This window comes from Phyllostomus hastatus, unplaced genomic scaffold, assembly GCF_019186645.2.
Source record: "Phyllostomus hastatus isolate PE091 unplaced genomic scaffold, TTU_PhHast_1.1 phas_contig_17, whole genome shotgun sequence".
Classification (NCBI taxonomy): domain Eukaryota; kingdom Metazoa; phylum Chordata; class Mammalia; order Chiroptera; family Phyllostomidae; genus Phyllostomus; species Phyllostomus hastatus.
The window spans coordinates 25,785,899-25,810,425 of NW_025333664.1; the positions used below are offsets into that span (position 1 = coordinate 25,785,899).

The window sequence follows — 24,527 nt, forward strand, 5'->3', positions numbered from 1 at the left end:
TCTCTCTAAAATCAATACATATATCCTCCAGTGAGGTATTTTTTCTTTTTTAGTTCCTTGAAAATAACATAATAAGGGCACCACAAGCTGTCAGTCTCTGCCGTTCTGAGCTGGCACAGTCAAGGGACTTACTAGGTCAGCACGGGCAGCTCCAGGCCCCTTGGTTTTGTGGTCCAGAGGGTGCTGCAGACAACAGGGTGCTGAATATTTTAAGTATCAGATGAAAGAAGACCCTGACATGGCCTCAGCAGTGGTTGCCAGAGTTCTTGAAGCAAGATGAAGGGGAGATAATGCAGGGCCTGAGAGGGAATCTCACCAGAGCTGTAGGGATCCTGTGTAGCCTGGACACCTCGTGGCCTGTCCTGGGGGCTGAGAGGAACCGGTGCTTCATCAGCCTTACCTCCCTGAACACTCTGATTTCTCCAAATGTGAAAAGATCATGATTGAGCAAGGAGAGCTTTTTAAAAAAGAGAATATCCTTGTCAAGAAGTAAAACTGCGGATCTGTGCCACACTTTGATCAAAGGCAGGGCAAGAATATGAACTCACGCCTACTCCCGAGTGGCCCTGAGGGTCCTGGAAGCAACTGTGGTGGCCAAGAAGCATTTCAGTGTGTTGTTACAGAGTCACAGTCTGACTTATCTGGTAAGAAAATGGCCAAAACCCTCTGCCAGCTCAATGTCCCTGTCACTGAGGTCCTGGATGCTGCTGTTGGCTGTATCATGGAGAGAGTGGACCTTGTCATAGTTGGTGCTGAAGGAGCTGTTGAAAACCGAGGAATTATTAACAAGATTGGAACCAACCAGATGGCTGTGTACGCCAAAGCACAGAACAAGCCATTTTATGTGGTTGCAGTAAGTTTCAAATTTGTACAGCTCTTCCCACTAAACCAGCAAGACATCCTGGATAAGTTTAAATTCAAGGCAGCTACTTTGTAGTTTGTGCAGACTGGAAAAGATCTCAAACAGAAGTACCCACAGGTCGACTATACCTCCCCTTCCTTAATAACACTGCTGTTTACAGACCTGGGGGTGCTGAAGCCCCCCAGCAGTCAGCAACGATCTCCTTAAGCTGTATCTGTAACCATGTGACCCTCTCCTGCCTCATGAAGCATATGTACCTGGGGCAGGGTGAGAAGCCACTTGACCCCTTGGTGAGCCAGGTCAAGATGGAATTGTTTTTTTTAATGAAGATTTATGGACTAAGGACTTAAGCATAAGCTTTGGTGAATTTTTATTTATTTCAGTCCCATTTAAACATGTTCATTGTTGCCCTAAAACTAAACCTAAATTTACTGATGGTTTCCAGACACTTTTATTCATTTCCTGTTTTCAGAACAACACATTAGATTATTGGGTACTTAACTGATGGAAGAAGATGAGCCTAGTCTCCCTTCCTGCACTTTCCTCCACACTACATGATAATTTGCCAAAAGCATCTATTGTAGAGACACAAGTCTGACAAAGCTGGTGTTCTCATTGCAGCCGGGTGCCCCTTCGGGGACTGACTATGGCTGCCCAGGTCATGTGACACATACGGTGCCTTATAAGAAAGTCAGGAAACACCTGCTCAGTTGGCATCAGGCTCCCAGTGGTGAACACAAGTCAGGGGCTGCCATCTCCTGGACAGGATCAAGCCCAGCAGAGTGGAGCTTGATCCAGAGAGTGCAAGGAAGGCAGGAACAGCAGTTAGGGGTCTTCTGCATGGCCCACCACTTACAAAGACGCCTTCCAGAACATGTGTAAACTTAAATTCTATATCTGTGAAAGATGTAAATCTTAACAGGTTTGGGACCTGAACAACTTATAAAAATTGTACTTGGGAATAAGCTCAGCATCTTTTCAAAGAAATGCCATGAAAGATTTTGAGCAAGAACAACAAAAAAAAAACATAGTAGGAAACCTTGGGTTTCCCAATTTGTTGAATGAATGAATGAATGAATGAATTATCCAATGAATTAGTGAGGACTCCATTTCCAACCTCTCATTTTCAAATGAGGCCCAGAGAACTGAAGGGACTTGTCCCAAATCTTCCCAAGTTAGTGGCTTGGTTAAAACAAGAATTCAATCTTCTAATATAGGCCCTTTTCACCATGAACACTCTAAGCTGTTACTAACTCTGAGCTGTTGTTAATGTTTCTTATAGATGGAAGGTGAATGTACAATTTATCATCTGCACCTGGGTGTTTTTAGAGGGAAAAGAAGTGATATTAATAATTTTGCAAAAAAATAGGTGAAAACTAGGGTGGTCCTGGGCAAACTGGGATGCATGGTCACCCCATCTGTATGTCTTGGCTCATTGGATGGCAATGACTATGAAGATAGAACTCTTGTCCTGCACGTCTTTGTGTTCCCCACAGCGTGGAGGGCCGGTTGCTGGGCTCCACGTTGCACTTTGCTGGGAGGAGATCTTCATGCACACAGAATGGTTGGAATTCCGCTGTAGCTCCTGGATGGATGTTACGGAGCTTAGATGAGCCACATGTCTGCAGTCAGAACACGTGTATTTACTGAATTTTGCTCACACTGACACACTGCAAACATAAGGTCGTAGGAGTAACAGGCTTTTGAAACTCTTCAATCCTTTAGCTTTAGACAGCACAGGATCTAGGGAAAAGACAGGGAGAAGCAGAGAAGGGAGTATCAGTGGGAGAAGGAGCTCGAGGGGAAAGCAGAAGAGGAATGGAAATAGAGAAAATGTAACAGGAAAATAAAGAAGAGAGTAGAAGGAGAGGAAGCAAAGGAGTAAATATGTGCATCGAGAGGGAGCAGGAAGTCTTGAGTAAGAGAGAAAAAGGGAAGGTTAAAAAACATGAGGGTGGTGGGGCAAAGTAAGATGAGACAGTCCTCCCACAGTGCTATTGAGGGTTTGGGTCTGTTTATCTGTAGTCCCTACACTTGCTGATACCACATCAGGTAAATCTGGTAAATAAAAATCTGGCTTAATCTATCACCCGATTCTACAAAAGGATGAGAGTAGTTGGCATCCCTTTTGTTTTTCTGTCCCTTGTCCATCCCCCTCCTCTGGTAGCGCTACCCTGATTTTCCACACAGGGAATGCTGGTTCCTCAGGCTCAGCTCTGTGGTTCAGATGGAGCAGAGCATATCGCCCAGGTCCCAGGTGGCTGCATGGCCCAGGCCTTACCAACTGGAACACTCTGGTCCCTGGTCTTTGTGAAAGAGCCAGGGCAGGGCAGCTTCTATTTCTGTCCTTTACTCTTCTTTTTCTCTCCCTCCCTCCCTCCCTCCTTCCCTCCCTTCCTTCCTTCCCAGTGTCCTACTATGCATCTTTGTTGAAATCTCTGTCCCTTGGTTCATTATTAGCACCTTTAAAACATGAATCTTGTGAAGCATAATCAAGAGACACAGAGGCACCTCTATCAACGAGCAAGGAAGGGAAACAACTCCAGTGGTTGTAAAGGCTTTAGATGGATACTGGAGATAATTCCATCTTTCCCTGCAAAACAATCCCTCAAGCCTTCCCAAGAGGAGGGACTAGGCCCTACTTGTCCACTGCTCTTCATTTTGTCCCAAAGAGGCCACAATTCCACCAGCTTGTACAATTTTTTCATGGCCCTGTGTGGCCTCTCCTCACTTTCTGGTTGTTCCTGGGCCAAGCAGGTCCAGATTCCTTGTCCTTCTCAATTTCAACCCTTCCTTTGGCCAGGCTGATCTGAATGGTCCATAGGGATCTGGAATGGAATGTCAGACTGCTTGTAGCTCTCTCCATTTGCTTCTGACAACATGCTGGGGACAAACTAGTCATATTAATTTCCATCTGCTGCACCTGCAAGAGTCTAAGTCACAGGTGGCAAACACAAGGCCTGCAGGCCAAATCCGGCCCTTCACCTTATTTTATCCATCCCGACACCTTGTTTCTACCTGGTGGCAGTGCCGAGCTCCTTGCTCCTAGTTAAGGAGTAATTACATTTATACAGTCCTAAAATTACATTCAGCCCTTTGAAGGCAACTGTGAGGTTGATGTGGCCCCCAGTGAAAATGAGTTTGACGCCTCTGGTCTAAGGTCAGACACTCATGCTGGGTGAGAGGTAGTGGTCTCTGAGGAGGTGCAGTGGTGGTCCCAGTGCAGTGGTGATGGGGCCCTGAAACTGACCTAAGAGGCCATTGCAAGTTTGGGGACTATGGCACTTCTACATTTTACAAATGAAATAATGCAGAGAATGAAACTTAGAGCTGCAAAGGCCTTGAGAGATCCAATGATTTGGTTCTTTCCTTTGGTCCTTGTGGTTGAAGGAATTTCTAGATCAAATAAAGCCCCTTAGTGGTAGAGCTGAGATTTGAAATCTGAGCCATGGTTTCTCCCTAAGGCCCCCAAGCTTCTCATTCCTACCACCAGCAGACTCCATAGGCCAGCTGACTTCTTTTATTCCCCCTTGCTGCCCTGACCACTTGGCTAGTTCATTAAAGAGAGTTTGCCAGCCCAAGAAACATTCCAGCAGCTCTTTCTCCCAACATAGACAAGATCTGTGGGGGATCTAGATTGTGTCATCTTGGCTTAGCTGGAACTGGGTTTCCCAGAATTCCCTTTGTTGCTTGGGTCCAGGTGAGCCTGCACCACAGGAGACATCCTGAAGTAAGGTTGGGTAGATGGAAGTGAAGCAGCAGCCATATTCCCTGTGCTGTTGGAAGGTTGGTGCAGGACACAGGGTGCTGTTGGTGCTCATGCATGGTGTCATTCATCTGCTGGTAACAGGTGCAACAGCCCAGCCACAACTCCAGCAGCTGCTGTCAGTCCTCATTCAGCTTCTGCAGCTCCTGGGCTGGGTGTATGTGCAGTTCTATGATATTGGGCACCAGCTTCTCAGGCAGACCCCCATCACTGAAGGTGGAGGCTTATGGCAGTGGTAGAGCGATGCAGGCTCCACTTTATCCTGGAAGGGCCCCATTTGTCTTTACTTTCCCCACTTCACATCCATGTGTCCTTCCTGACTGCCTACTGTGGCAAGTGCAGAAGCAATGGCCTCTCAAAGCTTCCACAGTTGCATACGGTCCCACATTAAATCTGCTATTAGATGTCTCTTCTAGTGGTTCTACTTCTCTGATCAAATCCTGACTATTATAGGATGAGACACAGTAGATTCCATAAACACAATTTTTTATATTATTTGCCCTCAGCAAGGGCTTATTTACAAAGTTGCTCTAGTGTAAAAAATCTATGCAGAAGAATCAAACATTTCACCTGCAATAGAACTTTCTAACTTGGAGGCAAGCACAGTGAATATAACTGGTCTTTTCATATCCCATGTCACAGATAACTGGTGCTGTGCCTGAGCATGTCTTGCAATCCCATTTTGAAACTGTGCTCTATCCCTGACAGCTCTTTGATCCGAAAACTTTCTGACAGGAGAACTGGATGGGTCTGGCTGTCCTTTCCTGCTCCCCTCTCTCATGGTGGAAGTCGCACTGTCTATTCAGCCAGTTTCTGACACACCTTGGTGACCTATTTGAAGCTATTTTTTAAAAAAATAACTTATTATTATTAATACTCACCTGAAGCCATGTTTCCATTGATTTTAGAGAGAGAGGAAGGGAGAGGGAGAAAAATATTGATTAGTTGCCTCCCCTGCCTGCCCCAACCAGGGATAAAAGCCACACCCTAGGTGTACATGCCCTGATGGAGGATCAAACCAGAAACCCTAGCATGCAGGGATGATGCCCTAACCAATGGAGCCCCGCAACCAGGGCTCTGAAGCTGTTTTGATGGGTTCTTTCAATAACTTGACAAGTTTCACTATGGCTGTCACGATTTCTCCTTGAAGGTGTGTGTTGCCTGGGAACCATAAGCAGTGCAGGCCTCTCCAGGTGAGGTTTATGCTGGCTGCCCAGTTCATTCCTCCATGGCAGCGTAGACACCTTTATCTTCTAGGATAGGCCAGGAGCTGCAGCCTGGGCACTTTTTATCATTTTAATTCTAAAGACAGGCCGAGTGGCATCATGGTTAAGCCCTGACTAACTCTGCTTGATAGTTTCTTCAACCATGAAATGAGGATCTGGGGAAGGTCAAGTGGAATAAACACATGTGAAGTGCAGAGCAGAGAGCCTGGCACTCAGGAGGGCCTAACTGCCTGGGAGCTCGCCCCATCATCAGCCTCCTCTGAAACGGCTCTAGGTCAAGTGAACTGGAGAGCAGGGCATTCACACTGGAGTCACTTCAGGTCTTCCTCCTCCTTTGTGTCATCTTAGAGCAGTCACCCATCAGAAAAAATCTTCCAACCTCTGTGTTATTTCATTGCCTCCTTCCTGAATTCAAACCCGGGTCAGAACCATAACTGCCCTTCACCCCACTGCCGGGGTCTCAGAGCCTCCTAGCTAGCCCCTCACTGCCCTGTAAAGCAGCAGAGATCAATTCCCCACCTCATCCTACCCTCACTCTCACGCTGGGGATTTATAGTCAATCCAATGGGTAGAGTAAGAGAATCTGTGGGTGGACGATTATCAAGAGGAACCTGATTACATGTTAAGGGACAGTCTCACTAAATTCACTTAGTAGGATTCTTGCTAAAACTTGGTTCAGCCAGATTCTTTACTAAAGTTGGGGTCAGCAGGCCAAGGACTGGATTAGTCAAGAAGAAGGCTCAGAGGAGCCTGACTAGAGTTTGGTCAAGGGGGGAGTGAGTCCGTGTTGTCCCCATTTCACAGAAACTCAGAGGAGAGAGGTGAGTTGGCTCCCCATAGCCACACAGAACAAGCAGCAGAACCTTGATTGCATTAGTTTCCTATTTCTGCAAAATACCAAAAACCTATGGCTTAAAACAACAGAAATTTATTACCTTACAGTTTGGGAAGTCAGAAGTCCTAAAATTAAGGTGTTGGCAGGGCTGTGTTCTTTCTGGAGGCTCTTGGAGAGAATTTATTTTCTTGTCTTTTCTACCTTGTAGATGCTGCCTGTGTTTCTTGACTTGTAGCTTCATTTTCAAAGCATTATCACTCCAAACGCTGACTCTATCATCACATCTCTTTCTCTGACTCACCTGCCCCCCTTTCCTACTAAGGACCTAGGAGATCACCTCGAGTCCACCTGAGTATTTCAGAATAATCTCCCACCTCAAAATCTTTAACTTTTTAATAAAGATTTATTTATTTATTTTCAGAGAGGGAAGGGAGGGAGAAAGAGAGAGAGAGAGAAACATCAATGTGTGGCTGTTGGGGGCCATGGCCTGCAACCTAGGCATGTGCCCTGGCTGGGAATCGAACCTGCAATGCTTTGGTTCACAGCTCACGCTCAGTCCACTGAGCTACACCAGCCAGGGCTAAATCTTTAACTTAATCACATCTGCAAAGCCCCTTTAGCCATGTAAGATAACATAGTTATAGATTTCAGAGATCAAGGCATGGATTTTGGGACACATTAGTGAGGATTCTTCAAGGAAAAAGAATCAATAGGATTTGTTTGTTGTTTGTTGACTTTTATTATAAGAATTGGCTCACACAGTTATGGCAACTGAGAAGTTCCATGATCTGCTGCTGTCTGCAAGCTGGAGAACCAGGAAAGCCAGTAGTGTAATTCAGTGCAGGTCTGAAGGCCTGATAACCACAGGAATCAGTGATAGAAGTCCTAGTCTAACTCCAAAGGCTCAAGAATCAAGGGTCCAATGGCATGAGTCCTGGTCCAAGTGTGAAGGCCAGAGAACCAGGAGCGCTGTTGTCTGAGGGCAGGAGAAGCCCAGGTCAGGCAACAAGAGCAAATTTGCCCTTCCTCCTCCTTTTTGTTCCATGTAGCCCTCAATGGATTAGGTGGTGCCCACCCACATTAGTGAGAGTGATCTTTACTCAGTCTACAGATCCAAATGCTAATCTCTTTTGGAAACATCCTCACAGATACGCCCAGAAGTAATGTTTTACCAGCTACCTGGGCATTCCTTAGGCCAAGTTGACACATAAAATGAACCATCACAGAGGCCTTATTCTGTCTACTACAATGATGTAAATTCTGGTCTTCATGATTCCAAAAGCCACACTCATCTAAGGGGATGTACCCTGCTCCTATAGCCCTTGGCTGGAGCAAGGACAACACACACACAGAAAGTGTTTCTCTGGGTATCTACTGAGACACCAAGTTTTCTCTGAGCTCTGCCATGCACACTGGTGATCATAGCAATAGCGATGAGGTCAGCACTTGGTGTGGTGCTCAGACCCCTCTGCATGCCCTTCACAGTTAAGGGTTTTTCTCTTTGAAGATGGTGTCAGCATCAGCTAGGTTTTTGACATCCCACCCAAAGGAATGATTGTAACCACTTTACTAAAGAAAAGGAATGATTTCACAACCCACTGTGCTTATGCTACAAAAAATCTTTAAAAAGTCACAATAATGTAAGTGGTCACTAGTAATTTAAAATAAAATATGAATATAACCACTTCGAGAAGACGGGATTGGGAATTTATAAAGTTAACTCTTCATCTAGCATAGCAGGAAGATGAGATTATTTAAAACTGATCAATAATAAAATTATGGCCTAAGTACATTACTTAGAAAATTGTAGAAAGCAACTAGAAGATGAAGAGAATTAAATGTTTAGAAGTTTCCAGGGAGCAGAACTTGGAGCATGAGACTCAGAGTTTTTATTATAAGCCTTTGGGATATATTCATTTAAAGATAGACCTTAAAAAATAAAATTCAGATCTATTCTTGGTGTATAATTGGGGAAATGTAATGACTGAAAATTGAACAGATTATTTAAGAGCTTTCCTAGTATAGAATTTCAATCTGTTTGCAAATAGAAGGGAAGAAAAATAACAGAGGGAAAAAAAACTTTGGCTATAATGCATAGAAACTAAAGTCACACGTGGATGAGTATCCAAGTCTTTATTTCCCTGCAATCCAGACTCAGCACAAATAAGAAATTAAGTCCAACTTTAAAGCCAGACAAAACCATGTCACTCTATTATGTTTCCACTAGCATTTGAACCACTTTTGTGTATTATATATACTCTTTCTGTCATTCCATACATATATATACTCATATTATGCAAATACCAAGCAGATTCACCTTCACCTGCTAAGAAACAGAACCAAACAATAACTAATCCTGTGAAATGCCTGGTCTCATCTCCCTGTAAGGCTGAGACCAGCATCCTGCCTTTGGTGAGGACCCATCCTAAAATACACGAGGTTATTGACTTATGCAAGCAGGAAGCCTCTCTGTGGGTATGGGGAATAAAAGGCTACAGATGCCTAAAATATCATCCTGCCCAAAAAATGGCCCTCCTACAACTACTGCCCAGGTTGCCAATTCCTGGCCTGAAATTTCTAGCCCCACACACTTCTCTGGGTTAAAGTCCAGTCCTCTCTGTCCCTCAACCCCAAGATCCAAGTAAAACATCAGTAAATGAATTGGGAAGAGTAGAAAAAAGGGGGAAAAGATCTCCTCTGTTCTCTCCACTCAGAGAATACTTCTGTACTCCAGGTTTGTGGGTTTCCCACACCAAGTAGTTCTCTGATTCTCTGCAGACACCACCTAGTGTCCTACAATTCAATTCAGTTTTGACACTAAGTACTACCTGCAGTTAGTGTCAGATCCCACAGGTGAAGTGCTCAGCCCTGCAAGGCTGTCCCCACTTCAGACAATCACAAGTGTACAGACTGTCACCTGTACTCTGACTCACCAGGATGTAAATCAGAGGTTCCCACAACCTTCCTTGAGTTCAGTAAGTTTCTAGAGCAACTCACAGAACTCAGAAAAACAGTTTATTTGTGAGGCCACCAGTTTATTATAAAAGGATGTAACTCAGGAACAGCCAGATGTAAGAGATTCATAGGGCAAAGTACGTGGGAAGGTGTCTGGAGCTTCCAAGCTTTCTCCAGGTACTCCTCTCTCCCAGCACATGTTCACCAACCTGGAAGCTCTCCAAACTTCCTAGTTTAAGGATTTTTATGAAGGTTTCATTATGTATGCACAAGTGATTGAAACATTGACTCAACCCTCTCCCTTCCTGGAGGTCACTTGAGGCTAAAAGTTTCAAACTCTAATCACAGGTTAGTTCCCCTGGCAACCAGCCTCCATCCTTAGGGACTTTCCTAAAGTAATTTTGTATAAACTCAGGTGAGGTTAAAAGGTGCTTTTTATGAATAATAAAAGACACTTTAATTGCTCTTATCACTTAGTAAATCCCAAGGGTTTTAGTAGGTCTCTGCCAGGAACAGGAGGAAGATCAAATACGTATTTATTATTGTAAACCACAATATCCCTGCCCTGGCTGGTGTGGCTCAGTGGATTGAGTACTGGCCTCAGACAGAAAGGTTGCTGGTTTGATTCCCAGTCAGGGCACATGCCTGGGTTGTGGACCAGGTCCCGGGGGGTGGGGGACAGGAGTGCAGTTGAGGAGGTGTTGGGGCAGTGGGATATGAGAGACAACTGATCTATAGATATCTCATGCATTGATGCTTCTCTCCCTCTCTTCCTCTCTAAAAATAAATAAGTAAAATATTTAAAAAATAAATCAAAATATCACAAAAGTAACAAAAGTAACTTGTAATAAATAACTCACCAACCCATAATGGGACAACAGATAGGTTCTCCGACAATAGATATGGAGTATGGGGAGCTAGTGAGGGTGTAGGGTTAGGGGTCGTGAGGATATCCTGTATGAGGACAGAAGGGCAGCACGGGGGGTTCTGGGAATGGGTTTGGGTGGCAGAACAGGAGGCAAAGAGGAAGGAAAGTGCACTGAGAACAACGCAGACTACAATGTGAACAGTGTCCCTGGAATTGTGGAAAGTGGCACCCATAGGTTGCGAATGGATGAGTCAACTCTGCCAGTATCACTGGGAAAACAGGAGATTCCAATGAGCTAAAGGGTGGGAACCACTTTGGCAGGTACAGTGTAGGCAGAAAGGAAGTTTCATTGACCAGCTGTGATTTTCTAAAATGTTCGCTTTTCATTCAAATGAAATGAAAACACAAGTTAACATATGAGGCAACCATAGAGTGGGGAGTGTTAATAATATATGCCAAACTAGCTATCATAAGATGAACCAAGTAAGATATGGGACTGCAAAGTAGGGCAAAAGTGATATTAAAGAGAACCTTCCCCTGCAATATATAGTTATGGAAAGATGTTGGTGTGTGTGTATTCATATCACTGTCCATTCAGAGATATAGAAAACTCTCACAGGTGAAGTTGCCCTCACTCTTAGTTCACTTGCAAAGCCTTTTCAGATATAGTATTCTTCCACAGTTATTTTGTCATTTTTCACAACAGTATCTATCACTTGGCCTTGTGATAATGAGTTTATATGTTTGTTTATTCCATCCAACTATGAACTCCTTGGGCTAAGGGATTATGCCCCCAGTGTGAACACTGAACAGTCATTTCTCAATGAGGACTTCTAAAAATAAATGAATGAAAGGGCTCCTGCAAAGAACTGAAGCCCTTGAAACCTTTTTATTTCCTCAAAAGTGTGAATTAACATATGTGCAACAAGCATCAACTTGGTTGCTTGAAGGTCTTTCTCCTTCAAGTTCCAAGGAGATAAGAAGACAGAAAGTGTCATATTTAAGAAAGAACTCCATCCATGCATCCATCCATACACCCATACCTCCAGGGGAGGTTGAATAACTTCTATGACCATTAAGTGCTAGAAGATTGATCTGGACATGCTCTGTTTGGTTTTCCCTCTTCCTTTTGGCTGCAATTAGGAGCTCATGTGTTTCTGCCTCTTGTCTGGAGTGAGCTTCCATGTAGCAAGCACTGCTTTGGACTGGGGTTCAAGTCTGTCCAGTTCTGGAGTTTTATTAAGCAGGTTCATTTAATTCCTATACATCCTCCAGCACTATACTACATCCTCTGTCTTAGTAATGACATACTATTTTGGCCTCCAAATTTCTGTTCCTTTTAAATAAGGAACCTGCTTAAGGAATTGATATTTCTCAATTCCTTGAGAAATATCTCAATATGTTTGTAACTCCAGTGACAGTGAGGTGTAGTGGTTTTAAATTTAACTGGATGATATATTTCAACCTATGAAATGCTAATACTTGACCTGCTGTTTGAACCTGGTTGTATTATTAGTTTTTTTTCCATGGGATTAAAGAGAGTAAAGAGATTTTGAGTCCAATAGAGAAAGAACCCAAAGTTACTGAGGATTTATAAAGATGAAATGAACTGTGGATCAACAAACTATGACTTTGGAAGGATTTCTCACAGATAGGTGGGAATCATCACGACTATCCACTGCCCCTCTTGATGGTGAGAGTGGTGATCACAATGACAATTTGACTGACCGCTGCCCTTCTTTTTTTAGAGTTTGCTGTGGGCAAGGTCCCATGATAAATATTTTACATGCAATATCTTATTTAATTTTAACAAATCTGTGAGGAGTAGGTGTTTGTGTCTGTTTACAAATAAATATTCTGTGGGTTAGATAAATCAAGTCATTTGCTGAGGGTCATACAGCCAGTAACAGTTGAGAAAGAACTTGAACCCAGACCTCCCCAACTCCACTCAGGGTAACTTCATGGAGGTGGAACTAAGATCATGCCTGTCTCAGCACTATTGATATAGGGAGAGGTAAAGATACATTTGCAAGTAAATTAGGGAGCTTTTCTTTTGGATTTCAGCTCACTCCAGAGTCCCTGAAATCATTAAGTTCATGATTCTCCCAGCCTATAAACATAACCACAATTATTTATAAGCACAGGAAAAAGTCTAAGTAGTGGTAAGCCAGTAAATACATGACAAGTAGCTCTCTGAAAAAATTTTTTAAAGCCCTGATATGTACCTTCTACTATGATCTGTTTCTACCCATAGAATACTTCTGATAGCAAATATGTAGATTTTCCACACCACACAATCCTCCAGTCCTCTGTGGACAAGAACTGAGACTCTATAATTTGATTCCATTCTGACACTACCCATCCGAAGTTAGCACAGACCCCACAAATGAAAGGATCAGTTTCAGAGACTGCCTTTCCCCAGGTTACCCACACTCCATCCATCTAGGTTATAAATGGTTGGTTCCCACGACCCTGTCTTCAGGTTTGATAATTTGCTGTAATGACTCACAGAGCTCAGTAGAAAACTTTACTTATTACTGCTGGTTTATTGTACAGGATGTTATAAAGGATACAAATGAACAGCCAGATGAAGAGATCTGGAAGGGTCCTGAGCATAGATTTTATGAAGTTTGAGGTTCACCACCATCCTGGCATGTGCATACGTTCATCAACCCAGAAGCTCCCCAAACCCTATCATTTAGGTTTGTATAGAGGTTCCATTATGTACGCATGGTTGATTAACTCATTGGCCATTGGTGATTAACTCAGGCCCCAGATTAACTCTTCCCTCCTTAAAGATCAGAGGTCAGACCGAAAGTTCCAACTCTCTAATGGTTTGGGTTCAGCTGGCAACTAGCACCCATCCTGAAGCTATCTAGGGGCCTTGTAAGTCACCTCATTAGCATAATAAACTCAAGTGTGATTAAAAGATGAATAACAAAAAACGTTCCTCTCACTTCTATCATTCAGCAAAGTCCAAAGGTTTTAGAAGTTCTGTGCCAGGAAGTAGGAATAAAGACCAAACTGTATTTTTCATTATATCACAATATCATAGTAGCATCTGCCAATTTCCATGGTACAAATATGCCCAGCATGGCCAGACCAATTTCGAGCTACCAACTCCAACCGCTTTAAACACAGAGTTGCAGGGAGATACACAGCTGGTAGGAGCCACCTCTAGCACACCACTGAGTTTAAGTAATGTTACCAAGTTTTGAGGAAGGAGATGAGAACTAAGCCTCTTCCCATAAATCTAACCAGAAAGGTGGTCTTACTCTTAAGAACTTGCTGGTTTTCTATATTGTGTACCTTTATGGCATTCAGTTTGTGTCATCAAAGAGCTACGGTACAGTTCCATAAAAGCTGTGAGGAGAGAATGCCAAAGTCTTAGAAGACTCGATCCCCCTTATACATACTCAGGCCCCCTGAACTCAGCTGGTCCTCACAGCAACTCTGAAAAGGGGAGGCAGAATAGTTAGCATTTTAGCAATGACAAAACCAAAGCTTCATACCATCTGCTTAAGGTAACAAAGACGTATGGGAGAGCAGTGTCTGGACAACATGTCCCTCTACCAGTCCAGGCACTGTCATCTGCAGCCAATTACTTCTCCTTGGAAGTAACCTAGGGCAATGTCAAGCAGGTCCCTAAACCTGGGCATCTTGGGCTCTATCCAAGTGCTGTTCACCTTCTTTTATACAAACTGCTTATTCTGGTGTCTGTCACCAAAATAGAAGTGTGGAGTCTTTGGAACTGCTTGGCAGTCCTAACCATACTCTGTCCTAAATACCTGCATTTCTTATAGGTCCGGTTCTATCTCCTTTCAGTGGTATATTTTCAGTAAAGTATGCAGTGACTTCAAACTACAGCTCCACTGTGTACATGCAGTGAAGGTTCAACAATAATTGGATTGAGAATCACAAAAGTTGATTCTCTTGCTGGTCAAAATGGGGTTCTTTCACAGGTGCACAAGAAAAGCATTCTGAGGGACCCACCTATGGGAGGGTGAGGTTGTGTCATGGTAAGATTTATTTGGGTGGAAATAGAAAGCTGCCCCCAGTTTCCCAATGTCTTATTTCCTCCTCTCCCACAGTGGAAAAGGCCCAGCTTTGTTTTCATCCAGGCCAGAAATAGGGCCAGTGTCCAGGCATTTTGCAACATTGGTTCAGTCCATGTCTCTGTCCCGATAAGGTGTATTGGTCTGCTCCTGACTGGTGCTGTGCCCAGCCCCATGCTGTCTGCTGAGGGCCCCAGGTGGCTGCTAGGGCCACATGGCTATGGAGACAGAACATGCAAACACACAGGGTGAGTGCATGTTACCAGGGGAGAGAGAGAAACAGTCTTTGTCTTTGTTAGGCTCAGGTTATATCATGTCCGGCATAAGAAGGAGCAGGCGTCCTTTCAAACTAACCAATCAACTTCCTAATCTTTCTCAGGCTTACACTGGGTCCTTCCCCTAACCAATTCATTTCCTAGATCTTCCATGGTTCTGTGTCCCCTATCCAGTCCAATGGTTTCCCCAGGTTACACAGACAGGCCTCTAAGGTTCTGTCTGAAGACATCTTGGCTTCTCCTGCTTGTGTGCTTACCTTCCCCTTCACTGTTCTATCCTTCCCCCCAGTCATCTGTGGTGAACAGATGTGGTGTCCTGGGGTGTGTGTGATGCTGCAACTTCCTATGAATGAAGCAAGCAGGTTCGGTGTCCAATTCAGTTCCTCCACCTATTAGGAGCAACAATGTCTGATTCCCTTTGTTTCCCTCCTTTATTAATATCCAGCTACCTATCCTAACAATGCTTTTCAACTGTGATGTGCTTAAAATTCATATGACCAGTGGGGACATATGCAAAAACAGCTGAGTTTTTAATTAAGCAAATTTCATGCTGCCAAAGGGATATTGTACACTTTATTGCACTTTAAAAATAGGAATTGCAAGTATTAAAAGAGCAAGGTATCATATTTAATAATCACAGTTCAAGGCTTAATCATAAATTACTACATCTACATACATCATGGACATGTAAAAATAACTATTAGAGCAAAATTTAAGGAAATATAAATGCTTAAGTATAATTAGCTTTAACAGCTACCTGTTCTTAATTACCGTACCTCTTAATCAGCCTGGCTTTGCCTGAGTCCCCAGAGGGACAGGATATTCATATTTATCTTAAACTCACTTAAATAAAAATCATTCAAGGGCATATACCCAGAACAAATGCTTTGGGGCTACTAAATATCAAGTCATTTCAGGTGAATTCTTTTCCCTATTAAAAAAAATTTTAAGAGCCTGTTTCTAATATAATCAGAAAGTATCCCATTGTTTTCTAAGATTCCCAGTTAGTTCTCAAAATGCCCCTTTTTGTAACCAGAAAAGACACCGGCATTCGGGCTGCCTGTCACTACCAAATCCAATAAGCAATGACAGTGATTGAATCTTTATGGGTGCTTTATTCAGATGGCTGGTGATCCAGAAGATGGCAGGTTCATGCCCTAACAAACTATCTTCCCTCCTCTTTCCTGGCCAGATGTTTTATGAAGGAGATGGGGGAGGACAAACAAGGTGCAGTGAGGGCTTTGAGATTCAGGAGCTGCAACATTCCTGTCCTCCTGTTCCCAGGCAGGGGTGGTCATCTGCTCCCCTGGAACAAAAGGCCTGGATGCCTCCAACTTGTCCCCAGGTGGTAATCTCTAGTCAGTGCCCCAGGAGGTTGGCTGTTTTTCCCAGGAGCCAGGATGGGCCTTGTCTGTAGTTTCTGAAACAAAAGCTTTAACATACACATTACTTGCTAGACTTATAACTTTTTACCTTAAGCTAAAATTTCCCAAGTCTTGAGTCCCCTATCATTTTGACTTCCTTGATTTTTCTTGGCAGATGAGAGAAAGGGCCCTGTGGTAGCATGATGCCTCTGATATGAGTCAGGATCATTTCCTTGTTGATAGAAAGGTGTGGTCTCCTTGGCTGGACAAGCTGTCGTGCTCAGGACGCTCCCTCCAGTTGCACCTCTGGGAATCAGAGCACCATTAACGTGCAGCTTCCCATTTATTTCTGTGTTCATGGTTTGACCTTTGACACAGACTTCCTTTAGAGATACCTGGAGTAAATCATTCTAACCCTATTCTACAATGAACTTTACATTTCTTTCCTTCTTTATCAATGGGAAAAGGAAAAAACCCTAGGATATTTGCAGGCCCCAAACAAAACAATAGAGCTGTTAAAAGAAAAATGCTGTGAAAATTAGCAATGCAGTGAGAAGATAGTGTGGAGGGGATAAGCTCTGCACTGGGCTGCTCCTCCAACACAGCTTTGCTGATAAAAATCTTCTGGAAGCCCTCACTGGAACAAAACCATGTTTGGAATCCTGATTCTGTCCACAGGCAAGACAGACACAAAGGCATTTCCACCTCTGGGGTTTTTCCTGAATATTTCTCTGCTCTTCATAACTGAATTACATAGCATTCTCTATCTCAGCTTCCACACAGAAAACTGAGTTAAACACAAAAGAGAAGCAATTTCTGGTTTGTGGGTGGGTCAGTTTTGCAGAATCTGAGGAGAAAAGGATAATTTGGTGGTAAGTGCATAATCCACCTTCTCGCCTCCTAAAGAGGAACCCCGAGGATGCTCAGCCCCTCAGAGAGCATGGAGTCTCCACACAGGGCCACTGTGCTCATTTTCTTATGGAAAGATCCTGGATTCCTCATGCCAACTGTGTCCCAGGCCACAGGACTATCCTCCAATCACTCTATTTTCCTTCCCAATGAAAAGGCACCCCCTCTTTATTTCTGAATATTTTTTCTAGACAGATAACTGGGTTCAACAAGGGTTGAATGCCCTTGGCCATTCAACCATTCCATTATCAATGTAGTACTTTAATAGATGCTATTTTATTACTACACAAGCCACCTTGCCTGAGGACTGGTATTATTATTCTCATCTGATAGAGGCTCAGAGTCTCCAGGACAATCCAGATCACACTACTCACTGGCAGAAACAGTCCCCAAATCAGTCTTCTGCCAACTTCTTTATAGCCCATAACATTTTGGACTGATTATTTTCATGACTTAGAAGAGCTCAGTGTTGAGACTGAGGCTGGAGAGTTAGCATCACAAAATGCTCATACTGCTTTGAGAGGAGCTGGGCTTTATCACTAGTCTATTCCAAAGTGTTCATCTTGCAGCATGAGGCATTATCGGCTGAATGCTTGACCCCCCAAAACATTCATATGTTGAAATCTAATCCCCCATGTGCTAGTATCTGGAAGTGGAGACTTTGGGAAGTAATTGGGTCATAAAGATGGGACCCACATGAATGGGATTAGTTCCCTTATAAGAGAAGCCAGAGAGCTAGCTCACTCCCTCCTTGCCATATTAGGATACAAGTCAGCCATCTGCAAACCAGAAGAGGGCCCTTACCAACCTGACCATGCTGGCACCCTAGCCTCAGACTTTCAACCTCCAGAACTGTGGGAAATACATTTCTGTTGTTTACAAGTCACCCAGTTAAAGGTCCTTTGTTATAGCAGTCCTAATGGATTAAGCCAGAGGTAAGGCTAAAGTCCTGAAGTACTGAGAACTTAGGCTCCTAGTACTCTTCAGGGTAGACCCTTTCTTCAAGGCAACCCTGTGAGCTGGACACCATGCCCATTTTACAGATGGAGTTGATGGCTTAGGGAGCTTACATCAACAGTGTAGGTTTGGAGCTTTGAAGGGGCAGCAGAGAAGGCTGTGGACGTCTCAAGTTTGTTTGGGTGGAACTGTACTATGAGTTCCCACCACCCCACAGTTATCTTGTATCTATGACTCTGACTTAAGGCACCAACAGAAGCTACTGTCTGCCACGTTGGCCCTTGGCTGGTAGAGTTGAACCATCTGAGGATCAGTTTGCCTAAGCTGTGTCTTCCTGTTGGCAGCCCTTATTTCTCTACAATGGGCCTCTTTAATACAAGAAGAGGCTTTGCTGGAGGCCAGGGAAACACATAATATGAATTATGCTTGTCTTCCTTCCCTGTTTCTCCAAAATGCTTTTACAGAATCCTCAACCTCCCAATACTTCAAACTGTTTAAGCTCTTACCTTCCCCCACAACTGTATTTAAAAACATCAGATAAAACTAGAGCAGGTTGGGGAACTTGGGTAGGGGTCCCTGACAGTTCTGTGAGGAAGAGGCCAGACCAGCCCATGATTCTTATCACAGTCTCATAAACAAGGCAGGACAGGACTGATATCCCCACTTGCTGGAACCAGGAGATGACATGTCTTGCCGAAGGTAAAAAGAGCAGAGGCTTAGAATGAACTTCCACAAGCCTCTTGCTCTCTTCTCTTGGCACTCACCTCACTAAGGATATGAACAATGACACACTGGCTTGGAATGAAAATAGACTTGGTACTAAGAGAATTACTGCTCTCACCTGGATTTTCATGTTATGCTTTGAAACATTGGGTGCAGAGGCTTTGGACACAGTCCCCTCTCAGCCTTGCCAGGTGTCCCTCCACACTGCTGCTTCCATCAGACCTTTCATCCTTACCACACACCCTGTGGAACTATCCAGAAAAGTGTGAGAAAAGCACTTGGCACTCCTGGTGTAGGAAGAAGTCTTGGTGGCCTCATCCTCCGTGGATGCACCTAACTTCTGTAACAGTGGCTTAGTGGCCCACTGCCGACCATGACCCTTTCCATACATCATCTCATCTTCAACATAGCTGTCAACTGTCTCCCAAGAGGAATCTAAATGAAAGCAGAATGAACTTTACATCCAATATTTTCCCAGCATTCTCCTTGTGAAAAAACATGGAAAAAGAACAACGGCCAAAGTAGGACTCAAAGAGGAGAGAGAGAAAGATAATGACCAGATCTGACAACATGGTGATGTTAGACCCAAGGAAATCCAGCACCAACCATGTGAAGGCCCCTCCCGGAACCAATGCCAAGGAATCAGCACATGGAGTCCAGAGCTGGAGCCCCGGGATTCCTTTCCAATCACACCAGTACAGCCACAGGAGTAGGGCTCGTGTGTCTTCTAGAGTTGTAGGCTTTCAGGCACAATTTATTGGGTGCTTTCATCTTCCTCAGGTCTTTCTATGCTCCATTAAGTTTAGAAATTGTTGATGGCTTTACCTTTAAAAGGTACGTTAAAATTTTTAAAAATTAAGTACTTAAGTTTCTTGAGCTAACCTGTTGATGAGACCATCTTGATCTGAAAGTCACATTCACATTATGGAAAAGAACATTTACTAGACTGAGTCTTTTTTGGTCGAAGATGGCAGCAGTTCCTTTGAGATGTTATCATATCTTAATGTGAATTTCACCCAGAGCAGAGTAAGAGTGAATGGGGAGAAGTCCATGTCCCTATGGGAAAAAATATTTTCCTTCAAAATATTTTTATGAGAAATCAATGCCTTGGACATAATGTTCACTTGCATTGAAGGACATCTTTTGGTAAGTAGAAATAGTTTTTCAGGCAAGAACCTGATGTTTTAAGTTCAATAACCTATTCCAACAGTATGTCAAATTCTACTTTGGAGAGAATTTTTACTGACATGGTTTTTTTCTCTTTTTTGCAAGTTTAAATCACAACTAACAGGATATCCAATAGTTAACAGCCTCTGATCTTAAATTTCTGCCTGAAAAATAGTCTACAAATCAACTTGTCTAAAATAAAGTTCATCTTTAGCTATTAATACTGGTGGGTACAGCATAGGGTTGAGACTGTGTGTAAGATTCATACTTCCCAAGTTCAAATCTTTGTTCATGACTTACTAATTGTCCAACTTGGGCAAATCATTAAACTTCACTAAACCACAGTGGCCTCATCTTTAAAGGGGGTATATTAATAGCACATTAACATATTAATATTAATAGAATTCCTGTAAGGATTACACAAGTTTATAGACATAAGGTGTTTATTGAAATGCTGAAAAATGTTATCAATTACTATGTTTTTCAAATTGAGTAGATTATACTTGAAGAATGAAAAGTTTTAAAGTATGTCAATTGAAAATTTTTTCAGACAATTAAATGCATCTGTTATCAATAAGGCAAATCAGTGTTAATGATGTTCTTCCTATGAACTTCCATAGACTTGGATTTGCATCTAGCTTATAACCCATATCATTTTTGACTTTTTTTTAAAAATAGACTTTTTTCCAGGAAAGACTTAGATATAAACATTTGAGAAGATAATACCTTCTACTTAGTTTCCCCCTGTGGCTAAATCTTCCATTATTGTGGTATGTTTGTCACAGTTAATGAACAATTATTGATACATTATTATTAGCTAAAGTTCATGCTTTACTCAGATTTTCTTAGTTTTTACCTAATGTCCTTTTTCTGTTCTTGAATCCCATCCAGGACACCAGACTGCATTTAGTACAGTCTCCTGAGGTTCTTCTTGCCTGTGGCAGTTTCTCAGACTTTCCAATTGTTTTTGATATCCTAACAGTTTCCAAGTACTGGTCAGGTATTTTGTAGGGCTGCCTCTGTACTGGAATTTGTGTATGTGTTTGGGGGAGGGAAAACATGGAGGTAAAGTGCCATTTTCATCGCATCATACCAGGGGGACTTACTATCGACATGAATTTCACTGTTGATGTTGACCTTGATCACATGCCCGAGGTAGTGTGTGTCAGATTTCTCCACTGTAAAGTCATTCCCACATCCTCTGCCCCCTTTCCACACCGTGCTCTTTGGAAGGAGGTCACTATGAACAGCACACACTAAGGAGTCGAAATTTATGCTCCCCTCCTTGAGGGCCAAGTATCTACATAAGTTATTTGTAATTCTTCTGCATTGCCTCTTCTCCCCTCATTCATTTATTTATTCAATAATTTATTTATTAGTATGGACCCATGAATATTTATGTTATACTCTGGGTTATGATCCAAGATTATAGTTTGTACTTTGTTGCTCACATTGTTCCATCTTTGCACTGAGAGATCTTTTACTTGGTTCCTGTGTCCCTTTGACAAACTCCCATTAACATTTTTTTGTTTTGTTATGTTTTTGTTTGTTTTGTAGCACTCCCTTACTTTCTGACATTACTAGATGCTCCAGGCTCATCTTATAGATTTCATGCCTCAGTCCTAGAATCAGCCATTTCTACAGGAAGCCTTGTTTCCTTTACTGGAGAACAGCATTAGACATCAAGCGCTGGGAACTTTGTGTGCCTGCTACTGCAGGTCACTTTCTTTTTTAGGTACTTTCACTTTACCTGACAAAGAAATGTATGTGTTTATACTAATCCACACACACACAAATAATTCTAGATGTAACCTGTGTCTGTATTAAGCTAAACATGAGTTTCTACTGATATCTCCAATTCTATTACTGCTTGGATCCCTTTAGCCCGCTAATCCCCTTGCTTATCTGTAATTTTCACTTCCAAAGTGAGAAATCGGGCTCCCACCATTTGCTCTGTATTTGCTGAACCCTTCTACTTTAATACATGTGTGTAGCAGTCTGAGCATTGTTAGCCTGTAATCCCCAGGAAAATAGCTTTCTCAACTAGACTACAGACCTCTGTGCAGTTCCTTCCACCCTCAGTGCTTCAGACGCCACTCAATTCCCAAGTTTTGCAGGTCAGCATTTCCCCCCAGCCACTCCAGTGAGGTTGGCCTCGTAATTTTTTAACCAATAAACAGATGTCTGTATTCTATATCGATACCACAGGAACTTCATATAGTTAAATATATATACACATATGTACATATATATGTAGATACACATTTCGCTTGCTTATAATAAAACAAGTTCTAGGAAAATATAAAATGTTAAAATTTTATATAAATAAGAGATGTAATATAAATTGTCAGTTTCCATAGTCTACATGTTTTTGACCTTTGATAAAAATCAAGTTTGTCCAGTATTGTTCGTGCAGTGTATCAACTGTAATTCACCTTGGCTCCTGCCATCTAGGGAAAATTTCTCCATTCTACCTCCATTTTTAATGTATGCATTCTTTTCTGAGAAATAAAGTTTAGGAGCTTGAACCACACTAAGCCTTGATCCTACCTCGAACAAACCACACTAATCTGTTGAACCTCAGACTGAATCCTCTCTCGGTGGATGTATATACTACTTTCCCCAAACTGGCCATTTCTATCTGTCTCCATCTCTCTCTCTCTCTCTCTCTCTCTCTCATTCTCTCTATGACTCACAAGCAAATCGTATTGAGCCTTAATTGGTAAGAGACTATTGTTTAAACCAAATTATGTAAAGGATTTAGGGCATATCTCATGACAATGAAAAGGTCAAACTTCAGGAATTTTTAGTTTTTAACAATTTAAACAAAAAATGCATTAAACATAATTTTAAAACATCATCAGTGGGTTGGGCATCCTCCCACAAAGAGAAAAGTCATTGGTTGGATTCCAGGTCAGGGCGTGTCTGGGTTGTGGGTTCAGTCCCCAGTTGGGGGCGTGCAAGAGGGAACTGATCAATGTCTCTCTCACAGTGATGTTTCCCTCCCTTTCTTTCTCCCTCCCGTCCCCTCGCTCTAAAAATAAATAAGTAAAATCTTTTTTAAAAATCAAACAAAAACAAAAATGAAACGTCATCCCTCTGGTTTGTTTGACTAACCAGCATTTTTCTTTTCTGAAAACACAGGAAATTTGAGGTTAAATAAAGGGTTTCTTCATTTCTACATTTCTAAAATGCAAAACAGGCAGGAAAGATGCAATTGACAGCTACCTGCATCGTTTAAGGAGGAATTTCTGAGGCAGTTTCATGAAGTGGCAATTTTGCAGACAATGTAGAATTCAGAACCACTGAGGCGATATTAGGCACCAACACGTCAAGCACATAAAACAGCACCTGGCGGTTTCTCTTCGGAGACCTCCTGTGCCAGCATTTCACTTAGATAAGAAAAGTCTTTTTTCGGCAATCTTCTGAAATGCTTTAATTTGACACTATCTGAAAGTGATGCTTAAGTTGTGGAAAATCACATTTAATTGCAGCCGTCTACTCACTATTATTTTACTACGGCTTCTATTTCTCTCTAAGCTCTTAATGACCCCATGGGAAAGAAAATACCCCTTAATTGATGTGCTCCCATATTTAATGACTTTTTGTCCATCCAGGTCAATTATTTTGACATATTCTAAAGCAGCAGTAGTCATAAGGGTAAGGAAAGTTGAACCTCATAGCTCAGCCTGAAGACCTCAGTGTTTGTTGTCTGTGTTTTTAACTCACTCGCTAGGACGTGACTTCCTTACGAGTATAAACCTGTGTGAGCCACTCTGTCTCCACAGCACCTGCCCCTGTAGCTCAGTGATGTTTGAGGAGTTGATGGAGTGCCTACTGACCATGAGGCCCTGACCTGGGGGTGGAGGAGGGGTCGCAGATAGGGAAGATGTGAACCCTGTGAGAACCCTGCCCTCCAAGAGGTTGAAATAGGAATTGTGAATCAGGGATCATAAGACAGGGTGACCAGGCTACAGAGGCTCCTGTTTTCTGAGGAACTCTGTGCTGGGTGCTGGCTGGTCCTCAGTCATCACGACCACTCTTCGCCACAGCAGCTCCGGGATGCAGGGAGAAAGGAAGGAATTGCAGTTCAGAGGAGTTAATGAATTTGCTCAGGTTTTCACAGGTTGTTGGTGGTCAAGTTAGAATTGAAAGCTAGGTCTCTGCAAATACCATGTGATTTTACTTATATGTGGAATCTAAAGAACAATATAAACAAACAAAATAGAAACAGACTCATGGACACGCAGAGAACAGACTGGTGGTTTAGAGGGAAGGGGTGTGGGGGATTGGATGAAAGAGGTGAAGGAAGGAGAAGTACAGATGGGTGGGTACAAATAGTCATGGGGATGTAAGTGCAGCACCAGGTCAGTCAATAATATAGTAATAACTATGTGTGGTGCCGGGGGTGCTAGAAATATGAGGGGGGACACTTTGGAAAGTATATGTTTGACCAACAACTATGCTATATACCTGAACCTAATACAAAATAACATTGAATGTAAACTGTAATTTAAAAAATTTTTAAATGTTTCTGGAAAAAAGAAAAGCTTTGTCTCTCCAGA

General features: G+C 42.7%; 1 pseudogene; it reads left to right on the plus strand.

Moving 5' to 3' along the window:
* The first annotated feature begins 208 nt into the window (after positions 1-208).
* On the plus strand, positions 209-1,082 carry LOC123815350 (annotated as a pseudogene).
* Positions 1,083-24,527: the final 23,445 nt, after the last annotated feature.